This window comes from Bos indicus, chromosome 7 (genome assembly GCF_029378745.1).
Source record: "Bos indicus isolate NIAB-ARS_2022 breed Sahiwal x Tharparkar chromosome 7, NIAB-ARS_B.indTharparkar_mat_pri_1.0, whole genome shotgun sequence".
Classification (NCBI taxonomy): Eukaryota; Metazoa; Chordata; class Mammalia; order Artiodactyla; family Bovidae; genus Bos; species Bos indicus.
In genome coordinates this window covers 33,134,699-33,159,365 of record NC_091766.1, presented here as the reverse complement: position 1 = coordinate 33,159,365, position 24,667 = coordinate 33,134,699, and the positions used below count along the sequence as shown (strand labels likewise).

Genomic DNA, 24,667 nt, shown 5'->3' with positions numbered 1-24,667 from the left:
GCATCACCGACTCGATGGAAGTGAGTCTCAGTGAACTCCGGGAGTTGGTGATGGACAGGGAGGCCTGGTGTGCTGCGATTCATGGGGTCGCAAAGCGTTGGACACGACTGAGCGACTGAACTGAACTGAATGTTCAACAGCCTATTTATTAACAAGTTTTTGTGGTTGTTAAGGATCTCTAAAAGAATAACTTTGACAATAAAAACAGCAAAGAAATTTTTACTCTCTGCCTGGTACTATTCTAAGTATATTTCTTAATATTAGGACTTCTAATTCTCAAAACAGACGGAACGTAGAGTTGTTACTGTTTTACAGATAAGAAAACAAAGGTCAGACATACAGTCACTTGCCAAGGTCCCTTACTTGTAAGTGGGGCTTCATTGCTAGGCATTTTAGTGCTGCAGCCCAGGCATTTCCCAGGTCGCACCAGTGGTGAAGAACTTGCCTGCCAATGCACGAGACTCAAGAGACACTGATTTGAATCTTGGGTTGGGAAGATCCTCTGGAGTAGGAAATGGCACCCTGCTTCAGTATTCTTGCCTGGAAAATTCCATGGGCAGAGGAGCCTGGTGGACTACAGTGCATGGGGCCCCAATGAGTTGAACATGACTGGACACACAGCACAACTCAGGCATTTAACCACTAAGCTCTGGGTTTTCCTACTTTCCCCCCATTTGTTTAGAAATCAAGGGTGTGAAAGTTTTCAAGTCTTCAATCCACTTTGCTGAGCTATCTTCCAGGGAGTCTTTCACAAGTTTTTTACCCCTGGTATCTGTATATGTGTAGACTCTTCTTCTTCGATTTCTAGTGAAAATGATAAAACTTTTCATCTTGTTGTGAGTGGATTGCTTCTTTGTGATAACATTGTTTTTGTTGGGTTGTACTCAGTTTTGGGCACCAGTATTGAGGCAGAACTAACAGTGGCTTGATTAGACATTGTAGTTTTCATCCTTCAAATAAGTAGGTAGTGCAGTGAATTACTTTTGACCTGTTTACTCTTCAGCAAAAACATTAATAATAATATGACATCACTTTTTTTATATTATGACTTAGAAAATAAAGTAGCAACTAATATGGGTACTTCCTGATCTTGAGCATTATATTCAGAAGTTTCAAATGAATTTAAAAGGATTTGTTGTTCAGTCATTCAGTATGTCCGACTCTTTGTGACCCCATGGACTGTAGCATGCCAGGCTTCCCTGTCCTTCACTGTCTCCCAGAGTTTACTCATACTCATGTCCAATGAGTTGATGATGCCATCCAACCATCTCATCCTCTGTCTCTCCCTTCTCCTGCCCTCAGTCTTTCCCAGCATCATGGTCTTTTCCAATGAGTCAACTCGTCACATCAGGTGGCCAAAGCACTGCAGCTTCAGCTTTAGCATCAATCCTTCCAGTAACTATTCAGGGTTGATTTCCTTTAGGATTGACTGGTTTGATCTCATTGCTGTCCAAGGGACTCTCAGAAGTCTTCTCCAGCACCACAGTTTGAAAGCATCAATTCTTTGGTGCTCAGCCTTCTTTATGGTCCAACTCTCATATCTGTCCATGACTTCTGGAAAAACCATAGTTTTAACCATACAGACCTTTGTTGGCAAAGTAATGTCTCTGCTTTTTAATATGCTGTCTAGGTTTGTCATAACTTTTCTTCCAAGGAGCAAATGTCTTTTAATTTCATGGCTGCAGTCACCATCCACAGTTATTTTGGAGCCCAAGATAATAAAGTCTGTCACTATTTCAATAACTTATTCTCTTTTGTTGTTTTCAAATTGTATTTGAAGGGGATTACTGTCCTTAAGTTTTCTGAAATGTCTGGGGTTTTTACAGTTGTTTCACTTTCTGCTGTGACAGATGAATAGAGAAGCTTGTGGAGTTATTTACAAGGCTCCAAATTATTGAGCTGCCTAACAATATCATGGGCTTCCCTGGTGGCTCAGTGGTAAAGAATCCTCCTGCAGTTGCAGAAGGTGTGGGTTTGATCCTGGATCAGGGAGATCCCCTGGAGAAGGAAATGGCAACCCACTCCAGTATTCTTGCCTGGGAAATCCCATGGACAGAGGAGCCTGGTGGGCTACAGTCTATGAGGTCACAAAAGAGTCGGATAGGACTTCACAACTAAACACAACAACAGTGTCATATGCATTTGTACGTAGAGATATAGGGGAGGTTTGAATGGTGCCACTGCTCTGTGGAATGGTACAAGTTATAGAAGAAATGCAGTGATGGTCATGAGGATAACAATGATGGTGATGATGAAGAAGAGGAACATGAAGGCGACTGTGGCTCAGACCATGAACTCCTTATTGCCAAATTCAGACTTGAAGAAAGTAGGGAAAACCACTAGACCATTCAGGTATGACCTAAATCAAATCGCTTATGATTATACAGTGGAAGTGAGAAATAGATTTAAGGGCCTAGATCTGATAGATAGAGTGCCTGATGAATTATGGAATGAGGTTCGTGACATTGTGCAGGAGACAGGGATCAAGACCATCCCCATGGAAAAGAAATGCAAAAAAGCAAAATGGCTCTCTGGGGAGGCCTTACAAATAGCTGTGAAAAGAAGAGAAGTGAAAAGCAAAGGAGAAAAGGAAAGATATAAACATCTGAATGCAGAGTTCCAAAGAATAGCAAGAAGAGATAAGAAAGCCTTCTTCAGTGATCAATGCAAAGAAATAGAGGAAAACAACAGAATGGGAAAGACTAGAGATCTCTTCAAGAAAATCAGAGATACCAAAGGAGCATTTCATGCAAAGATGGGCTCGATAAAGGACAGAAATGGTATGGACCTAACAGAAGCAGAAGATATTAAGAAGAGATGGCAAGAATACACAGAAGAACTGTACAAAAAAGATCTTCATGACCCAGATAATCACGATGGTGTGATCACTCACCTAGAGCCAGACATCCTGGAATGTGAAGTCAAGTGGGGCTTGGAAAGCATCACTACGAACAAAGCTAGTGGATGTGATAGAATTCCAGTGGAGTTATTCCAAATCCTGAAAGATGATGCTGTGAAAGAGCTGCACTCAATATGCCAGCAAATCTGGAAAACTCAGCAGTGGCCACAGGACTGGAAAAGGTCAGTTTTCATTCCAATCCCAAAGAAAGGCAATGCCAAAGAATGCTCAAACTACTGCACAATTGCACTCATCTCACACGCTAGTAAAGGAATGCTCAAAATTCTCCAAGCCAGGCTTCAGCAATATGTGAACCGTGAACTTCCAGATGTTCAAGCTTGTTTTAGAAAAGGCAGAGGAACCAGAGATCAAATTGCCAACATCTGCTGGATTATGGAAAAAGCAAGAGGGTTCCAGAAAAACATCTATTTCTGCTTTATTGACTATGCCAAAGCCTTTGACTGTGTGGATCACAATAAACTGTGGAAAATTCTTCAAGAGATGGGAATACCAGACCACCTGACCTTCCTCTTGAGAAATTTGTATGCAGGTCAGGAAGCAACAGTTAGAACTGGACATGGAACAACAGACTGGTTCCAAATAGGAAAAGGAGTTCGTCAAGGCTGTATATTGTCACCCTGTTTATTTAACTTCTATGCAGAGTACATCATGAGAAACGCTGGACTGGAAGAAGCACAATCTGGAATCAAGATTGCCGGGAGAAATATCAATAACCTCAGATATGCAGATGACACCACCCTTATGGCAGAAAGTGAAGAGGAACTCAAAAGCCTCTTGATGAACATGAAAGTGGAGAGTGAAAGAGTTGGCTTAAAGCTCAACTTTCAGAAGACGAAGATCATGGCATCCAGTCCCATCACTTCATGGCAAATAGATGGGGAAACAGTGTCAGACTTTATTTTTCTGGGCTCCAAAATCACTGCAGATGGTGACTGCAGCCATGAAATTAAAAGACACTTACTCCTTGGAAGGAAAGTTATGACCAACCTAGATAGCATGTTCAAAAGCAGAGACATTACTTTGCCAACTAAGGTTTGTCTAGTCAAGGCTATGGTTTTTCCTGTGGTCATGTATGAATGTGAGAGTTGGACTGTGAAGAAGGCTGAGCACCGAAGAATTGATGGTTTTGAACTGTGGTGTTGGCGAAGAGTCTTGAGAGTCCCTTGGACTGCAAGGAGATCTAACCAGTCCATCCTGAAGATCAGCCCTGGGATTTCTTTGGAAGGAATGATGCTAAAGCTGAAACTCCAGTACTTTGGCCACCTCATGCGAACAGTTGATTCACTGGAGAAGACTCTGATGCTGGGAGGGATTGGGGTCAAGAGGAGAAGGGGACGACAGGGGATGAGATGGCTGGATGGCATCACTGACTCGATGGACATGAGTCTGAGTGAACTCCGGGAGTTGGTGATGGGGAGGCCTGGCGTGCTGCGATTCATGGGGTCGCAAAGTCGGAGACGACTGAAGGACTGATCTGATCTGTAACAGGAGCTGTTCTGAGTTAGCACACTTAATCCTCTCAGTCGTCCCTTTAGGTCATTATGATTGTCCTATGTATGAGGTAGGTGAAATGGAGTGATAACTTGAGCTGGCCAAAATGTTTGTTTTGAGTTTCCCCTGTAAGGTGTTATGGGAAAGCCTGAATAATCTTTTTGGCTGATCCACCAATATAGAGAGCAGAGATGCAGTTGGTCTCTTGATACTTCTCCCTTTAGATCATTGTCCAGAAGTACAACTTCCCAGTTGTCAGCAGAAATAGTGTTACTCTGCTATTTACAGGCTTTTAACTTCAGTATAATCTCTTTCTCTCTCCTTCTTCCTCTACCTCATCTGTCACACTTTCCTTTCTTGTTCTTCCCTTCTTCTCTGTCTTCTTCATTTTTTTGTTCTTGAAACTTCTCTTTTCCTTCTTCTCTTTCCACATAAGCTTCTTTGATATGCTGCGTAAGCTTCTTTGATTATGCCTCAATATATTTTACACGTATGCAAAAATTTTGTTTAAATTTCTACATTCTTTAAATAGCTACTATATGCAAGGCAGTGTACTAGGGAATAAAAACACAGTATTGAGCAACACACAACACCCCTGACATCTGGAACTTACACACTAATAGGAAGACATTATTCAAATAATAAATAACAGAGATAATATTTTTTAAGGCATGTTAAAGGCTGTGAAAGAAAAGCTCCTGGTATAGCAGGAGCATAAAATCATTGGGAAGTCTTGTAAGTTCTTCTAAATAGGGGTTTTCAGACTGGTCGCCTTCCTTCCTACTGCCACCTCTCTTATCCTTGTGCTGTGAATTTCATGGATGATGTTTTAATAGCCCTAGAGCTATCTGTCTCTTGTTCACCTCTCCTCTGCCAGTTCATTCTTTAAACACTACCAGATTAATCTTCTTAATACACTGCTTTCTTCAGGCCACTCCCCTGCTTAAAAGATCACACACTATTCTCCTGATACTTAAAATGTCAAATGAACAAACCCAGACTTCCAGGCTGATATCTAGCAGTTCCATTTTTATAGCTTGGCCTTATCTCCTCTTCTTTGAGGAGTAAAGCAAAGACCATCCCAGACAATCTTGACATCACAGTTTTTACCCAACTTGAATTCCGTATTCCTCATGTTTATGGTCACTATGCCACTCAATTGTGTTTTCTTAGGTTCCTTAACAATCGTTCCATGATTGTGCCTTAAAAAAATTAGTAACCTTTCTCTTTTGGTTAGTAACCATGTAATATTCATTGCAACATTTTTAAAGTCTTACTCTTGTTATCTGATGAGGAACTTAAATTTGAGGATCCAATTCTGAGTAATACTTATTAAAGATGTTAAGGACTAAAACTCAGTAATTCTACTTGTGCATGACAGCCTGTTCTTTCTCATCTACTTAAGAAAATCACTAACAGTTCTCACCTATTTCTCCTATATTATCTTTTGTTCATTCTCCCCAGATGATTCCCATGAATGTAAAAGTGAAAATAATGATAATAGTAAAGCCCTCTCTTGACTCCACTTGCCTTGAAAATTACCATCCCACTTCTTAGCTCTCTTTTATCGAATATCCTGAGTTTTATATTTGCCATCACCTATTTCCTCTTACTCTTTCCTAAACCCCCTTTGATCAGACCTGTACTCTACCTGGGGTTTCCCTGGTGGCTCAGATGGTAAAGACGCTACATGCCGAGTGGGAGACCTAGATTCGATCCCTGGATTGGGAAGATCCCCTGGAGGAGGGCATAGCAACCCACTCCAGTATTCTTGCCTGGAGAATCCCCATGGCAGAGAACCCTGGTTTCTCCAGACCTTTCTTCTAATTTTATAAGATCAGTGGTCTTCTCTGTATCTCTACCTGAATGTCTTAAGAGACATCTTCACCTTTTTGTGTGCAAATTGGAATACTGTTTTTTCTCTTTCCCTCAAAACTTAGCTTTTGTAGTCTCTCCCAAGTCAACAGATAGTGTTAGAGTCAAATTCATCACAGTCTGGTTGGCTGTACCTTCAAAATATTTGTAAAATTTGACCAGTTCCTCCGCTGCTACCCCACTAGTCCATGGCAGCAACATCCTCTCTCACTTCAGTTGCTTCAGTAACATCCTGATTGTTCTTCTCTTTTGCTTCCTTGAGCCCTCATTTTTAGCTCAGCAGTCTGGGTAAACCACGATCATATTGTTGTTCTCAAATCTGTGTAATGATTGGCCATTCTCAAAGTGCTTACAGTGGTTACAAGGCCCCAGATTTCCTTTTCCCGCTGTTTTCATGCCGACTTCCACTGTCTTGCTCATTTACTAGTTTTTTGGCTCTCTCTGCTTCAACTTCATTAACCTTGGCTATTTCAAGCATGAACGTGTCATCCACATTTCCATGGCTAACTCTGCCCTACTGCTCTGTTATTTTATTAAAGTTTCCCTCATGTGTTATCCCACCACAGCTGATTCTGGTGGCTCCGTATGTGACTATATACTCTGGCATCCTGTATCTTTCTTTTCTTATTTCAACTTTTCTCTCTTTCTTGATAGTTTCTGATATACTAAACAGCTTATTTCTACTATTCATTGTTTGTTTGTTTCCCACATCTAGAATATTCACTCCTAGAGGTCAGTGACCTTTGTTTTATGTATCTCAAAGAACTAGAGCAGTGGCTATCATATAATAGGTGCTCATTAAATGAATTTATGAATAACCGAGGCTCTTCCAAGTCTTGTTCCATTAAAGTTCTCAAAGATCAAATGATTACCTTTCACTTTCCAATGCATATGTATCAGTTAGAGAGAAAGAACATGTATTAGATGCTGTCTAAACACTTTTTACGTGGATGCTTTATCTTCCTGCCTTTTCATGTGGTGGTAGGTTGTAGGTTGGCTGGAGGCAGCTCTTGGTCCCCTGCTTTGATTTTTGTAATCTACTCACCTCACTAAACCCACTACACTAAACCCAAATATTCTTTGAAGTGGACCAAGGATCTCTCAGTAATGTTTACTATGTGTCATGTAAGGTTCTAAATGTTGAAAAAACATTAACTCATTAAGTCCTCACCTTTCTTGAACCCAACCACTGGCTCCCTTATTACCCCTCCTATATGGAAATTCTAGAGACATCCTGTCTATTTCAACCCTGAATGTGGTGTAACTTTAGGCCCTCACCTTCAGACAAGTCCGGCTTTGATTTCAGAGCTCATTATTCCCTAAAGATCAGAGTTGTCATTTTAAGCTCTTTGAAGCACATTAGATGCAATTCTACTTTCTTCTAATTGTGTGTAAACTAAAATGTGGAGAAAGTATATATATATATTTGTTTTTTACAGCATTTACTATGTTTTTCCGCTTTTTGAACATTGTGTACCTGTCTTACCATTAGTCATTATAAATTTTAAATTAACTAGAAAATGACATGCAAAAGAGGTTTTAGATATTGTTTAAATATGTTTTAATCATTCCACTATGTCCATAAGAAATAAGAAAGCAGTTTGTTGAGAAGACCTGATTTTATGCAAAATATTCAGAAGCTAGATAATATTTGTATTTGGCCTCTTTTTCTTTTTTTTTCTTTTGTGTACTCCCTCTAGTGTTCAAAAATATGAGTACTTATAATTAGCTTATTCAGATACTAAAGAACACACATTAATGTAGAAATAAGGCCTTCTTTACCTGATACATGTGTGTGTGTATATACATATATATATATATATTTTTTTTTTTTTTTTTCACTCTGGAGATTATATTATCCAGTTAGTGAATTTCCAATGTTTGTATGAACAGCATTCTTTCTCCCCTTTCCTGTAGGGATTTGATTGTGTCTGTCTTTTCATATGTGTAATTTTAACCTGTGCACTTTAGTCAGGGGAAATTGTGGGTGTCTTGAACATCTGTCTTTAAAGATCAGAATTTTCCTCAGTTTTAAAAACTAAATTCTAGATATTAGTTGGGCAATTTGGATATGAACAGGAATCCTCCCACATGCTAAAATTTAAAAAAAAACAAAAGCTGTATTAACTAGAGCTGTGTCTTTGAACACAGAATTTAAAGTATTTAAATAATTGACATAATTTTATTTTAATATACTGAAACATTATCTAAATATATTAGCTTAAAGATACCTTAAGAAATAATGAAGGTATCTCTAGGAATAACAAATATGAAAATTTAGAAATCTTCCTAACCCAGGGATTGAACCCAAGTCTCATGCATTGCAGGCAGCTTCTTTACCATCTGAGCCACCAGGGAAGCCCTTAAATAATGTATATATTACTTTATATATTATATATATATATATTATATTATTCTCATTTAATATAGAATATTAAAACTTCTAGCATATATAGAAGAGAAAATAATTTTAAATTGTAAAGTTAACTAAATTAATTATTACTATTCAGAAATTTTAAAAAATTCGAGGCTACTGTTTGAAGTGAATTTTTCTAAACTGATATATAAGATTGTTACTTATGTTTGATTAATGCCCTATAGTTTTAAAACTACTTTGATGCCTACTCTTTTGAACTACTTTGATGCCTACTATTGCTCATAGTCAGACAAAGCATGGATAAAAAAGAATAGAAATAATAAATTAATTTAAGTGACTTTCAGAGACATTCTTTTCTAAGCTCTATCTGCTCCCTGGAAATCCTTCGATATTATAATGATTAGTGCATTTTAAATGAATCTAATACTCAACATTCATACTATATATTTTAAGGGGAGAATTATTCAATACTTTAACCTTATTCATAACAGACTGCATTGTATGCCCTTGGGGAAACATATTTTTAAAATATGCAGAATAATAATATGGCACCGATGCCTATTTGGGGTTGTTTCATTATAGACAGTATGTACCAAAATGCTTGAGAACTTAACATCTGCTTTCTGAAGTTGTTATTACTAATAAATATAATGTCTAATGAAGTCCATTACTCACTGACAACCCTAGGTCCTGATATACTCTGTATTTAATACTAGGTTGGCCAGTAACACTTCTTGAATTTTTTTTTTTTTTTTTTTGTGGCTAAATGGGGATAGTTACTGAACCACTATCTGAATTCCTGTTCATAATGCTTTTTTTGGTCACTCTACTGATTTAGTAGTATTTATTGGAGATAACGCTTATATTGCTACACTTAGCTCTTAGATTTGAAATATTTCTAACCATATTAAAATTTTATTGGCTCCTGATCATGTGACTTCTTTCTTCAGAAAATTGATGGAAAAAGGGATGCAATTTTTAAAAAGCACTGATACTTGAACAGAGTTGCAGAGAAAAATAAAAGAGCAGGGGCTATCATTTAATTTAAAAATATAGTAATAAGCTTGCTTTGTATAGAGTTAGAATACCATTATAACATTTACTGAAGATGGGAGATGATTTACTAAGTTTGGCTTCCCTGATGACTCAGTTGGTAAAGAATCTGCCTGCAATGTCAGAGACCTGGGTTCGATCCCTGGGTTGGGAAGATCCACTGGAGAAGGAAAAGGCCACCCACTCCACTATTCTGGCCTGGAGAATTCCATGAACTGTATAGTCCATGGGTTTGCAAAGAGTTGGACATGACCGAGCGACTTTCACGTTCATGTCTGAGTTTACACAAGAGGATGATAGCTTTAAATTGTGAGGAAATCTAAACCAATTAAGAACTTTAGTAAGAAACTTTGATCTCCTGCACAGTTATATAAAATTGTCTTGTTTTACTGTAGGTGGAAGTGTTAGTTGCTAAGTCGTGTCCAACTCTCTGAGACCCCATGGACTATAGACTGACAGGCTTCTTTGTCTTTGGAGTTCTCCAGGCAAGGATACTGGAGTGGGTTGCCATTCCCTTCTCCAGGGGATCTTTCTGACCCAGGGATTGAACCCAGGTTTTCTGCATTGCAGGCAGATTTTTAAAACAACAGAAAATGTATGAGAACTGATTGAATTAATGTTTTCATACATCCTCTTCAAAGTCACCCTGTATAGTACTCCTGAACTTGGCAATGACCTGAAGTACTTTTTGACAAAGAAGTACCTAGCAGACAGCACTTTGGCTAACTTATTTCCTTTGAATATTTGATAATTTTCAAAAATAACACAGACACTTAACCAGCATTTTAAAAGATATCATTACAGATATTGGTTCCATTTTTAGTATAGAAGTACATGTGTGTATTATAGAATTCTGAAAGTCTGTGGGAGATCTTGTGTTTTTTGAAAATAGAGATCTAAATAATACTACATTATATTAATATATTTCCTATAAATTATTGAAAGCATATTACTTTTCTCAGTGCAGGTGAAAACCAATACATGGCTAGGAGTATAACTTTAAAAAATCCTTTTGTGCATTTAAGAAAATCTTCTTAATACAAGTTCCATTAATACACAGAATTTGGTAAGTGATAAAGAAAATTTTAGATTGTAGTATTTTTATAGAATTAGGTAAAATATGTTGCAATTTGCCTAGAATATTTCTTTTCCAAAATAAATTTTGAAATCGTTTGCTGATTATATTCAAATAGGATTCCATTACTAAAGAGAACCAAGAAATACCAAAATTTGATTTAGTATCTGATCTGTTATTATAACAGAAAATAAAGATTAATGGCTCATTTTTTGTTTCTTTAATCACCATAATTTCTGTGTTTTTAAATGACATTTAGCAGGGAAACAGAATTACAAATATAATTATCTAATAAGAAAAGTGCCATCTTTTTTTTCTTTAATGAGCATATTACCCACTGGGCATCTTCTTCCTTATAGTCAGAATACATGTTCCATGAGAGTAAACACCTCATATGTCTTATATTGCTGTGTTCTCTTAGTTTAGAGCAGTGCCTATCATGCATTGGGGCTTCTCAGGTGGCACAGTGGTAAAGAATCTGCCTGCCAAACAGGACTTGGGTTCAATCCCTGGGTTGGGAAGATCCCATGGAGGGAAATGGCACCCACTCCAATATTCTTGCCTAGAAAATTCCATGGACCAGAGGAGCCTGGGTGGGCTATGGTCCATGGGGTTGCAAAGAGTCGGACAGGACTAAGCATGCACCACGTGAAAAGCAGATTCCCTCTCAAAAAATGTAAACTTTCTGTCAATCTCATTAAATTCAAATAGAGAATTTCACTGACGGACATACCTTAATGTTATGTTTTGTTATTTAAAAGAATGGATCTTGTAGCATGCTGATTAAAGTCAGCCCATGAGAAGAGAATCATAATTATTTGAGTTCATGCTAAACTGCATACATTTTATACTCTTTTCTTTGTCTTGTAGGTTGAATAGAATTCAGTGCTAGGATGAGAATTTCTTGCTTTCATTTTATGATATTTTCTTACATAACAACTAAGAAAGCTTAAAAAACAAAGTGAGTAACTATGGTATGAACTACATTAGAAATGAAAGATGAGAAGATTGAGCAGTTGCCCCCAGAGAATTCAGCAGAGAGGCTTTTAAATTTATTCATAGAAGCATTAAAGTTGTTATCTTGAAATAATACAGAATATTTTTCCTGAATATATATAGTAAATGTGAAAGGACTGAGGAAGGTAGAAATGTGTAGAATAAATTAATTCTAATTAACTTAATTAGAATAAATTAATTAATTAACATAAATTAAGTGAATATTCAGAATTGGGTTTAGCCTTTGTGAATGACATACTTAACTTAATCACATAAAGTAAATTAATTGAACCTTACATCTGAATCCTATCATCAGTAACTTTTAAGTGAAAATAGATTTAAACATTTACTCTGATGAAACTGAAAAGAGGATAGTATGTCCATCAAAAGTTTAACTATGTGCCAGATGTTTTTTTTGTCTAGAAAAAAGGAGGGCTTGGAGATACTAAAATACACACATATAAACATACATATATAATGTGGAATCTTGATAAGTAAAGATTAACTTCTAAAAATGTCTAATTTATGATGGTATGATGCAAAACAAGTTATTTGCCACATTTTTAAACCCTATTTTAAGGGGATATATTTAATAAACTATTCTTCTCTATAGTTTAAAGGACATTTACATTAAGCTGACATTTCTATATGTTGGTTAGAACATATAGAACACATATGTTGGTTAGACATTTCTATATGTTGCATTTATTTCTATAAATACAAAATATCAGAGAATGTGATCTAGTGGTTCACAAAAGAAGAAAAAAGAAATGAAAGACTGGTGTGCATTTAAAAAGTCACTGTGCAAGGGAGGAGAGAATCAAGCATTTTCAAAATAAAGCTAATGAGAGTGTAAATTGGAACAATATTTCCGAAGGACATTTTTGTCAATATTCATCAGAAGTCATGCAAACTCTTTTTTCCCAGCAAACAATAGACTCCATTTAAGAGGAAATAATTAGAGAAGCAGAGAAAAATTTAAATAACAGAGTATGCATCAAAATATCTATATCAATTTTCTTTTATGTGTTCTCTTTATTCTTATTTTTCTTCATATTTCTGCTCTTATTTATTTTTACATTGTACAACTGAAAGTGTCATTTTCCTAATTCTTAAAGAAATCCAAAAAATACTGTTTTCAAAAGCAGATACTAAAATTGTAACAGTTAACCCATTTTAAACCCCATACAGTATCTAGTCAAGTCTTAAATTCTTTGTATTGTCTTTGTTACTCCTCAGGCAGAAAATCTTTTTAATTCTGCCTTGTATGTGTGACAGGAGTGTTTTAAATGGTAGAAAACAAAAACTGTAATAAAAAGACAACTGGTATGTTAAGCAGCTCTGTGTGCTTAAAATTCAAGGCCACCTGATGTGGGAAACCAGAGGTTTTGCTTTGGATTCCAGCTTTGTTACTGCTGCTAAGTCACTTCAGTCGTGTCCGACTCTGTGCGACCCCATAGATGGCAGCCCACCAGGCTCCCCGTCCCTGGGATTCTCCAGGCAAGGACACTGGAGTGGGTTGCCATTTCCTTCTCCAATGGGTGAAAGTGAAAAATGAAAGTGAAGTCGCTCAGTCGTGTCTGACTCTTAGCGATCCCACGGACGGCAGCCCACCAGGCTCCTCCATCCGTGGGATTTTCCAGGCGAGAGGACTGGAGTGGGGTGCCATTGCCTTCTCCAGCTTTGTTACTAACCTTGGACAAGTCCATTAACCCCTCTGGGAGGCAATTTTCTTTTTATTAGTTGAAGCATATGATATTGCCATTTTTTTTTTGGTCAAACACTTCCATACTGGCAGTTTGGTTCACCCTAATAAAATGAGTAATCGATTTTTTCCTAACACCAATGATCTATGAGTTTATTATAGAGCTAATGAAGTTTTGTCTAAAAAAAGTGATTTCTTCTTAGGCAAAAAGTCTCCTTTTAGGAGGCAGAGGAACCTTTCTGTCCATTTAAAAGCCTTCTCATATTAACTAGTGAAATGTTTAGCTCAAGTAACCTGCAACTTATCTTTTTATGTGAAAAATATTTTGCTGGTTCACATTTCCATGTTATGTTGAAGCACATAAATACTAGGGGGCCACTAGGTTAAAAAAGTTAATCGTTGCCCATTCAGTTAATCTTAAAAATATCAAATTCCACCAGCAATTCTAAGAAAATTTAAGAATAAATTAGAAAATTAAATTTTGAAAATTTTTGTAAATGTCATAAAAAATCTGAGATAACATTTCAGACTCTAGAGACTAAAGTATTTCATGTTTAATGAAAGGAGGGAAAAGGAGAGAAAATGCAAATTTAGAAAAACATTTACTTAAAATGATGCACATTATAAGAATTTAAAGTGTTTCTTAAAAAAATACATAATTTCATTCATTTATGATTTCTACCAAGTGGCATAATTTTACGTGATCTCATTTTAGGTGTAGGAAAAATGTGTTTATTGATAGTGTGAGTGCTCTAATAGAGTTAATACAGTTAATAACTGTAGTCCAGCCGTTGGCCACACAATGGTTTTTAGAGGAGGCTGAGGCCCCTTGCCCACACCCTTCTTCTGTCTGCCCTGGCCTTGGTGCTGATTCCGCTGGATGTTAACAACCAGCCACGTTCCATCATCTCAAGTTGGAAAAGTCATTGGCGACACATCGAAGCAGCAGGAATTTGGGGTCTCATGGCATACCATATCCTAGTGGAGACAAATCAAGAGAGATGGATTTCTTTAATTTTTTTTTTACCAGGTGTTTTTTATCCATGAAGCTAAGTTCCTTAAGACACTGTGGAGATATTCCTAAAATCTTTTTCTCCTACTACCTGGTGACTGCCTGCCATGAACTACTGTGTTCACATGATGAAAAGAAACTCTCTTACTCGTTTTTTGAGAAGTGCTTCCAGTGAACAAGGAGAACAGTGAGTCACCCTTCAGAGGGTTGATGTGGCAGTGAACATTTGGTCCAAGAAGGGCAGGATCTCTGGAGGAAGATGATGATGTGGTCATTAAAGAGGAGCTCCGGCAGGAATTGAGAAAAATGCAGCAACCAGTTTCTTGCTGCACAGCCATGCAGTCCCCCAAAGCCTAGACTCTCAAGGTGGATGACAGCACCTCTGGCCTTTTCTTACTGCTTCTTAGGCTTATTAAATGTGAGTGTCAGAGACTGACATACTCTAGGATTACCTGCACTGTCACATTAAATCTTACAGGGCCCACAGTTATAGATCTGTAGGCAAGGAAACACTCTGAATTCTCAAGGATCTGATCCCGCTGACTCATGAGTACAGAAGGAAGTGGTTGATTTTAGAAGGCAGGAACACTTGTGCCTGATGTTGGCATCTATTATTGTAGCACCTCTCTGGGTTTTTAGGAATTCTCTCAATTTAGTATTATTTTTTTCTAAACATTTGGAATGTAATCTGGAGAAGCAAGCTGTGTTGGAGTGGTTTCAAGAATAATGTTAAAAAGAATTCCACCTGATTAATCCTCTCTGCCTTCTCTTCTCCTCTTCTCTTTCTTCTCCCCTTCCAAACACTTTTCTGACTCCTAGAAATGAGTTTCAGGATAATATACGTTTAATGAGGCTCATCAGAAGTATTTGAATTGGAAACTCTTATGTCTAAAGAAACACTGATGGAGTGCTTAATAAAGAAACAATTTCTAATCTATTTGATTATTAAAGTGTTCCTGAACAAATGCAATAAAAACAATCCAAGTCTTGGGTAAGAAATTTTAACAGGAAGTGGGTTACTTTAAACATGTTTGAATGTGGTTTTTGCTTCCTGCTTGGGCAAGTATTCAATCATAAATGAATTTCCCAAATGGACTCCTTTGCACCTCACTTACCAGATGGAGAGTGCTTGAGTAGCTAAAGCTGGAATTCTAAAACCTGCCCCTCAAAATTTGGTTTAAGACTGTTCATCATAAGAATTATCAAGCTATCCATCACTGGAGGACAAAGGTTACAAATGTTTGGCAGTTATACGTTTGGCATTTATTTTAATGGAAAAAGTGGCAGGGAATTTTCCATTTTTCTTTGATAACAGATCACTACAGAGTAAAATTTTAAACAGGTTGAAACCATTTGTAGTCTTTTCTCTATGAGTAATCTCAAAAACTGTATAACGTAAAACTTATTCATGAATTATTTGCTCTATCTGCTTGAAACTGATTCATAATACCTACTTTGAAAACTTACTACTCTTCTTCTGAAATATGTATATGTATTTCTATAATATGCATATGTATTTTCACCTTCTTGGGCACAAAATGTATCTTGTTTTGTCACATTTACTTGTAAACTCATATCATGTGATACAGTTCATGAGAACTGAAAAATACTGATGTCTGGGACTTCTCTGGTGGTTCAGTGGTTAAGAATCCACCTTGGAATGCAGGGGATGTGGGTTTGATCCTTGGTCAGGAAACTAAGATCCCACATGACACGGAGCCACTAAGCCTGTGCACCCAGCTGGAGAGTCCACAAGGAAAGAGCCTGCATGATGCAACCAGGACCTCAGGCAGCCAAAGGGAAAAAAAAAAATACTGATTTTTCAGCAATGATACTTTAAAAACAAATGAAGAAACAGATAGACATGCATACTATCCAGAAACTGTGGGCTATTTTCATATGAATTACCTTCTAGTTACTGCCTGTGTGTCCTTGTTTTAACTTGGAATTTTGACAATAATTAGTTTTTAGGCTTTATGTTTAACTCTTTCCATCTTTATCCTATCTTAGAAGGGAAGAACAAAAGTAATAGTATTTTGGAAGAAATTCCTGCAAACCAAAATTTAAACATATTAGACTATATTTGGATTAGCTATTTCCAAAAAAGCGTTTAAAAATTTCGTTAAGAGATATGGTCTGATGTTCTACAAATATAGGGTATGAGAATAAGTCCAGTTCTTTCATGACCTTTCTTTCAAACTGGCAAGATGAGGGTTGGAGAAAGGAAAAAGCATGTGCGTTGACTATTAGTGTTTCAAAGTCATTCTCGTGTGTTAAATATGGCAGTTTGAGCTTGGGTGTCTTTGGGGCAGCAATCACTGCCTGATAAAAAGAATCAGCATAAACTGAATCTCCTATTCTGAGACTTTCAGAACTATATTCTGTTGGATTATACACTGAAATACCTGGACAACAAAGCAGTATATTTGTAACAGCAAGCTACTGCTTGTTGCCTACCCACTGCCTGTGCCTCTTTCTCCCTTCATGTCAGAATCTTACTTTTGATTTGAGACACATTGGATTTAATGTGCCCATTGTAAATAACTACAATTTTCTGCTTCTCTTACTAAAAAGTGACATACTCAGTTCAGTCATTTCAAAATATAAGTCGTTGGTAACATTTTGGGGACACTTTTAAAAGAGGGAAGATGCTGTATATTCCTTTTCTCCCTTTCCTTCCTTCTCTCCCCTTCCTGTTGCCTGGAATAGAGATGTAATGCCCAAAGAAAAAGTTGTCCTTTTGAGACCATGAGGATGCATGCCAGACACTAAGATGGATGGTGTCTGGAGTATTCATTCAAGACTTCTTATAGTTGTTGCATCATCCTGGACCACTTAAAAATTGGACTTTCTATTATGTAAACCCCTACGTGCTGAAAGCAGGTGTTTTTTTTTTTTTTTAATGTGCAGTTGAATGCAGTTTTCAATTGTTATAGCAACATAAAGGAGCAAATGCGGAGACTAATGACAATTTGCCCCCTTCAGTAGCAGTCTGCTGCAATATGATAAAATCAGCTTCCTTTGGATAGATGGTAATCCAGGCTGTTTCAACTGCTTTAGAAATTACAGTAGAAAGGAAAGGCTTTAAAACGATGGTATTATCCCTCTTTATATCATTAAATTCTTGTATTTAGAGGCTCAGGCTTTCCCAGTATATAAGGAATATGCTTATAAAATCTGTCTTTACTTAACAGTGCCTTATGTGAATAATATCTCTCTGCAAACACTTTACTTTTATGTTTTGAAGGTTTTCCCCATATGCAGGGATCATCATCGTGGGTTTTAAGTAAGACATTTGTTTGGGGAGAAAGCTATTTTATGCTTGTGGTTTGCTGTATTGAACAGTGAATATGTTAAATGTATAAATGCTGCCCGTGGATTAGTTAAACTAAAATGTCATGAGACTTACTACACTTAATATCACCTGAATTTAAATATTCATTATTATGTGCTTCTTTCCCCTGGTATAACTGGTAACTTCTGTTGTATGAAATCGGATGGTGATCATTTGTTTTTCTTAGTCAAATAAAACTTGTAAAATTGAACATATATACTGGTGAAACTAGCTCTCACTCTAAAATAGGCTGTTGTTGATTTAGATTTCATAACCCTTATCTTATATCATGGGATTCCATTGTGGCTCATCTGGTAAAGAATCTGCCTTCAGTGAGGGAGACCTGGGTTAGGAAGATCCCCTGGAGAAGGGAAAGGCTACCCACTCCAGTATTCTGGCCTGGAGAATTCCATGAACTGTATAGTCCATGGGATCGCAAAGACTCGGACATGACTGAGCGACTTTCACTTTCGTCTTATATCGTATACCCATGAATCTAGATAACAAATTTCTAATTGGTGGGCAAAATTCAGTAGTGCAATAAATCCTTATCTTTTACATTCATGTGTGCTTTGTGTTTCTTGTATTCATTTTGTAAATACTTTAACTGCATGGTTCATGAGTAACACAGGCCCACTGGTATAATCATACATCTGTAGGCCAGATTACCCCCTGGGCTTCTTTTGAGTTCTCTGTATACATCTGTAGGACTATTTACAACCATATGCTCTAGGATCCTGTGAGAGCAGAAGGCCTGGCTGAGACCACCAGAAGATTGATGGCAAGTCACTTGGGCTACTGAACTTTTTCAATTAGATGCAGTCACATGCTGGAGAATATGCTAGGTGGCTGAGGCATTTTATTCTCTGTGGGAGATGCAGGAAACAGTAGCTTAGAAGGGCTTCCCCACTGAGGATTTCTTTATCTATGCAGTTTCTTCTGTCATTCTTTGGAGTTAAATGTACTAGCATCTGGATGTTACTGGGAGTAGAGGATTTTAAATTTTAAAATTAAAGCTTCATCAATTTTATGCTACTGGAGGCCATTGAGTTTATGTTTTCTTTCAGTGTTAAAGAAAATGAAAGTGTTAGTGGCTCAATCATGTTCAATACTTTGCAACCCCATGGAGTGTAGCCCACCAGACTCCTCTTGTCCATGGAATTCTCCAGGCAAGAATACTGGAGGAAGTTACCATTTTCATCTCCAGGGGATCTTCCTGACCCAGGGATTGACCCAGGGTCTCCCACATTGTAGGCAGATTCTTCACCTTCTGAGCCGCCAGGGCAGCCCCTCAGTGTTAAAAGCATCAGGATTTTACTTTATAGTATTTGAGTTAGAGCAGGAAGAAATTGGGCTTCCCTTGTGGGTCAGCTGGTAAAGAATCCGCCTGCAATGCAGGAGACCTGGGTTTGATCCCTGGGTTGGGAAAATCCCCTGGAGAAGGGAAAGGCTACCCACTCCAGTATTCTGGCCTGGAGAATTCCATGGACGAGTCTATGGGGTCACAAAGAGTCGGACATAACTAAGCGACTTTCACTTTCACTTAGGAAGAAATTAATATGAACTAGTCAGGTGAATATCAAGACAGTTCAGTTTTTATTTATCTATTCAATCAGAAATGTTCAGTAATAGTGAATAACCTCCTAAATTGGAATTTTGTACTGTCACTGAGTAATAGTTAATCTATTAACAGCTTATCAGGACTTCAGGTCCTTTCATCAGGGTTTTTTTTTTTTCCAGCTTGACCTGCTGAGTTTCTGACATGACAAGGCTCCTGGTTTTCTGTTCCTTAAACTGCCTTCTCCATGTATATATTTGAGCTAGTTTATCAGTGAGGTTTCTATTAGCCCAAAAGAAAATTTCAAAAAGAGCTAGTCCATGAAGGGTTAAAAGAGTCTCACAAGAGAATCGCCCAAACTGGGTAAATACATTTTGATTCTACCTGGGCTTATTAATTGAACAGTTTTGTTATTAACTTACTCCAACTTAGTTTCTCAGCTGTTAAAGTGAGAATAATTTCTGCCTGCCTCCAAAGAGATGGTATTAGTAGCAAAGTACCCATGATTGGCAGGACACTTTGTGTTCTCAGAAAGCTACTTAAATACTAAATAGTAACATTCAGGACGTTCCGTGGGAGCTTGTTAATGTATGTGAGAATACAGTTCATAAGGGAAACATGAGAAATGGATAAGTCTTGACAGTTGAAACGGGCTCCTAAGTTGAAATTGCTAAGATGAAAAATTACTCTCTGGCGTGTTATCGTTGTGCAGAAGAGCCTGCTATCTTTGAGGGTTTACTTTTCACTTTCTGTCATTTATAGAAAAGGATCATGTCCTATGAAATGCCATCTGTTCCCACATATTGGGTGTTAGACATGGTATGATGCTACTGTTTTTTTAAACTTTCAGAGACAGCCTCATACATGGCCAGTGAAGAAGGAGATAGGATGCACTGGGTGATGGTGAGGGGGAGTTTGAAAAATCACTTAATTATGAATTCAGCTTAGCAGTGTTGAATTGGAATGCCTAGGGAATTCTTACTTATCCCACACTCTGGAATTTAGACAGAGAGTCAATAGATAATTCGTGTGTTACATACATTTCTGATACAAGGTGGACAAGGAATCAGAGCCAGATTCCAGTTCTGGTTGTGCCACATAGAAGCCGTGTGCCTTTAATTATCTCATCTGCCGATGTATCGGTTGTGATTTCCCTACTTGTTTGGAAACTTTAATATCATGTTTGCAAGATGATATTACATGATATGGTCTGGTTTTCAGCTTTACAGTCTCAGAAACCTGATTTATTGGCATTCTGGATGTGAGTCTGTCTCTCAGCATCCAGCATGCAAGCTCCCAGAAATTAATGGAAACAAGCAGAATGCTGGCATATTAATGTGTAATGAAAATAACACTACTAAAGGGACCATTATTTTTTGGCTGATTTCTCCTCAAAGGCAATCTAGTTGACAGACCAGAATCTATTTTAAAAACCTTTACTGGTTGCACAAAATCAATTTAGGTTGAATGGCACCAATGTAAGGTAACTTAATTCATGCAAGTAAGATTTATTTGTCCATGGAACCAGAGAGAACTCATCCTTGGGCAAAATCATTCTCTTCCTTGCACCAGAACTCTAAGAATGTTTGTCTTCTAGATTTTTCTCAAATCTCATTGCTGATTTCCCTTTGACTGATGCATTATTTTTGGCTTTAGTTTCATTATAATCAGGTTTCCCTATCAGGGAGCCATTTGTGACTCTTCAAAATGAGTCAGCTTGTTTCTCTTTCACCTATTATACGATTATTTTATAATTTAATTTTCAGAGGGAAACCTTATCTCTCTTATTTCTCAGTTCTTGGTGGGATTTCTTATTATATCCCCTCTCCTACCATCTCTGCCTATGTCAGGTTAATTCAATATTTAGAGAACTCAGACTTTGAGCAACTTCCCACTCACTTGGTGTATTTATTAGGGTAGTTTTGGTGTTTAAGAGGCAATTTGATTTTTTTCAGATTTTCCTCTCATCCTGTAGAAAACACTTAGATTCCTTTGAAACATTAGCTAGGTGTACGTGCTCAGTAGCTTCAGTCATGTCCGACTCTTTGCGACCCCATGGACAGCCTGCCAGGCTCCTCTGTTCATGGAATTCTCCAGGCAAGAATACTAGACTGGGTTGCCATTAACTAGGCAACAGAGGAGAAATAGCATTCTTTTTGACAGTTCAGTGTCAGCAGACATAGACAGAAACCAAGGAAACTGCTCTAGGTTGTGTCATCCCATCATTTTGGATTATTTTAGAAAAGTAAGGAAACTCATTCCTTCTGGAGGCCCTCCAAGGAAATGAACAACTGATGTTTTTAAAAGCTTTGGTGAAAGAAGTATCTGTGAAGCTTTGCGCCCCACAATTAAATTAGTTTTTATCATTGCAGATATTTGGTGACGCTTTATTATTGTGGTTTGGGCTTCCCTGGTGGCGTAGACAGTAAAGAATCTGCCTGCAATATAGGAGACCCGGTTTGATTCCTGGGTTGGGAAGATCCCCTGGAGAAGAGGATGGTAGCCCACTCCAGTATTCTTGCCTGGAGAATCCCATGGACAGAGGAGCCTGGTGGGCTTCAGTCCATGGAGTCACAAAGAGTTAGACACAACTGAGCAGCTAGCACTTTGACTTACTTTTCATAGCACTGCCCTAGATCCAGGCATCTGCTGATCAGCTCTGCAGGCTTCCAGCACTACCCAGAATATATTCCTGGAATCCACTTCCATCGACCTGTTTCCTTCACCCCCACTCCATGTAGAAATAGTGTTCAGGATACACATCCCTTTTCCTCCCATATCCATTTCCCTAACTTTTTGATTTGACACAACTGCATTCCTCTGCAGCTTTGTGAGCATCAGGGGTATAAAAGTTCTAGAGGATCAAATCCATAGAAGATCAAAATTGTCTGGCTATGGTTCTGCAATTAGCTAAAAAAAGGTCTGCCATCATGAGAATGAGGTGGAAAACTTCCCATAAGCCTGGGGAATCTCTGACAGAACTTGGTATATGAAAATCCTTTTCTCCTAGGATGCTTGCTTTTGACTATTCTTCCCAGATGTATGGGACGGATGTATGAATTTCATCTTGCAGGAGGTTGGTTTCTGGCAGTAGAAAAAAGATCTTAGGAAGATATTGAGGTTGTATTTTCTACAAGCACTCTCTAAACAGTCTACTTAAGGCTTAGATCCAGGCCATGCTGTTTGTATCCTTTGAATGATTTCATGATGACCCATGAAGTACAGACCTCTCACAGTGGTGATCTCTTGTTGCCTACCTTTCAGGCTTTGCTCAGATCTCACTCTTCTTTGCTTCTTATGCTGTCACCATGCTGACCCCTTCTAGTTCTTAAATACTTATGACTCTTGGGGCTCAAACCCTTCATGCATGTTTCCTTTGTCTGGAGTTCTATCTCTCTTCTTTAAGTCTCACAGTGAGACTTAAAAGGTTAGATAACATCTGTTTCATTCATCATTATATGTCCAGTTTTTAGCATCATGTCTGACATATGCCAGATACTCAATAGGTCTTTTATAAATGAATGATGAATGGATGAACCTAAGATGCCATTTGCAGCCTAATGATGTATCAATTCTCTATGCCTCTATGTGAAGTGGGGTTTAGAATGCTTGGGCAGTCAGTAAACCCAAGAGTTCATTCTGTTTTATTTGAAATTGAAGGCTTTTTGCAAATTTGTGATAAAGAAATGTTAATGCATTTTCTTTAACTGTCAAAGATATACATATGGGAGCATATCTACTGTTCTAAATTATCTTCTAGGGGTTCCTTAATATTCATAGATTAGTTTCTTTTTTTTTTAAGTAAGAAGAGTATGCTAAATGCCTTATCCCATTTTCAGTTGGAGTGTCTTTCTAAAATAATTTTTTTTTTTAAATCAATGAAAAAGTAATATATGATTGATAATGCTGATTATATAATACAGATGATGGCATGGATGACAGGAATTTTTTATAATGTAGCTGAACATGGCACTTTTCTATGGAAATTGCTTGGGGTGAACAACATCAGGAATACACTTACCTACTGATATCTTTTTCTTTTTAAGAATATTTTATCCACTGACTCCAAAAAACTGTTAATAGTATACTGTACCAGTCTTTGACGTAAGCTGCACCCGTGTGCATGTTAATTTACACAGTAAATACCACGTATTTTCACAACCAGTGTGAAGTAATATATAGGAAGTTTACCCATGGAAACAAAGGGTGCCGTGTGTTTATGCAAAGATCTCAGATTTATTGCCTTTATGGCATTTATATTTCTCAGATTATTTCAGTTTTATTCAGTTGGGAGGTATTTCTGTACATTTTATGTTGGTATTATTTCTTTCTTCAAGGATTTCTTGTTCAAGAGAGCCTGACCTTAAACATCTTTTAAACTTCAGTTGTTGCTGTTTTTCTCCTTATTGTGGATTTTCTGGTAGGTGATTTTCATTCCTCTAAGTCCATCTTGTTAGTGCAATTGCTTCCCTGTATTATCCCCACATTACAGTTCAAGTCTGAACATTTTTATGTTAGAACAAAAGATCCCTTGATATTATCTCTCAGGGAGGAAGTACAGACATACATTAGCAGTTATAAGGAATTTAGATTGCATCTTCAAACCATCCTATCACAACATTAGTGTCTATAGAATGTTAATTCTGCTGAGCAAAATATGGCTTGTATGGATGTTTTTCTGGGTAAATTTTCTTATTTCAAAATGTAGCTATTTCAGGCACCAAAGAGGTGAAAAGGTAATCAGAATATGTTGAAATACTATTTGGTGTAGCACCGTGGATTGGTGATATTCCATGGATATTGGGCATTTCAAAGGCAGAAATGTTTTGCATCATAGACTAATGCTAATTCTACCATGGCAGGGGAAGCTGGTGGCTTCAGAACCTGCTGCTTTATTTCCTATTTTAGCAATTTCCATATGGCTCATATGGTACCTACCAGCAGGCTTGGCCAGGTAGGACTACAGAATGGCCGGTGGCATTTTGAACATCCTGCTGGTACTGTATCATAACCAAGAAATGATTTCTATTGTTAGCAAATTCTGTGAGAAATCCTCCTGAGGTGAATACAACCCAAAGAGAAGGCTTCTTGGGGATTTCCCTGAGTTGGAGTAAAAAATTGGTGCAAAGTTATCTTTGGCAATGGATACTTTTACATGGATGATTTTAAAATGGATACTCTCCTTAGGCTCCAGAATCACTGCAGATGGTAACTGCAGCCATGAAATTAAAAGACACTTGCTCCTTGGAAGAAAAGCTATGGCCAACCTAG

General features: G+C 37.6%; 1 protein-coding gene across 7 annotated transcripts in view; it reads left to right on the top strand.

Annotated features, from left to right (window-relative positions):
- PRR16 (proline rich 16) overlaps positions 1-24,667 on the top strand; it is a 290,513-nt gene that overhangs the window by 7,981 nt on the left and 257,865 nt on the right. Inside the window, exon 2 of one of the 7 annotated variants that reach the window (XM_070793274.1) lies at positions 23,734-23,816. The exons of 5 other annotated variants lie outside the window; for them this stretch is intronic. The gene's annotated coding sequence lies outside the window, so the exon portion shown is untranslated. Of the gene's footprint in view, positions 1-8,803; positions 23,817-24,667 lie in introns of those variants that run through there. One more of the 7 variants, XM_070793273.1, reaches the window with a different exon arrangement.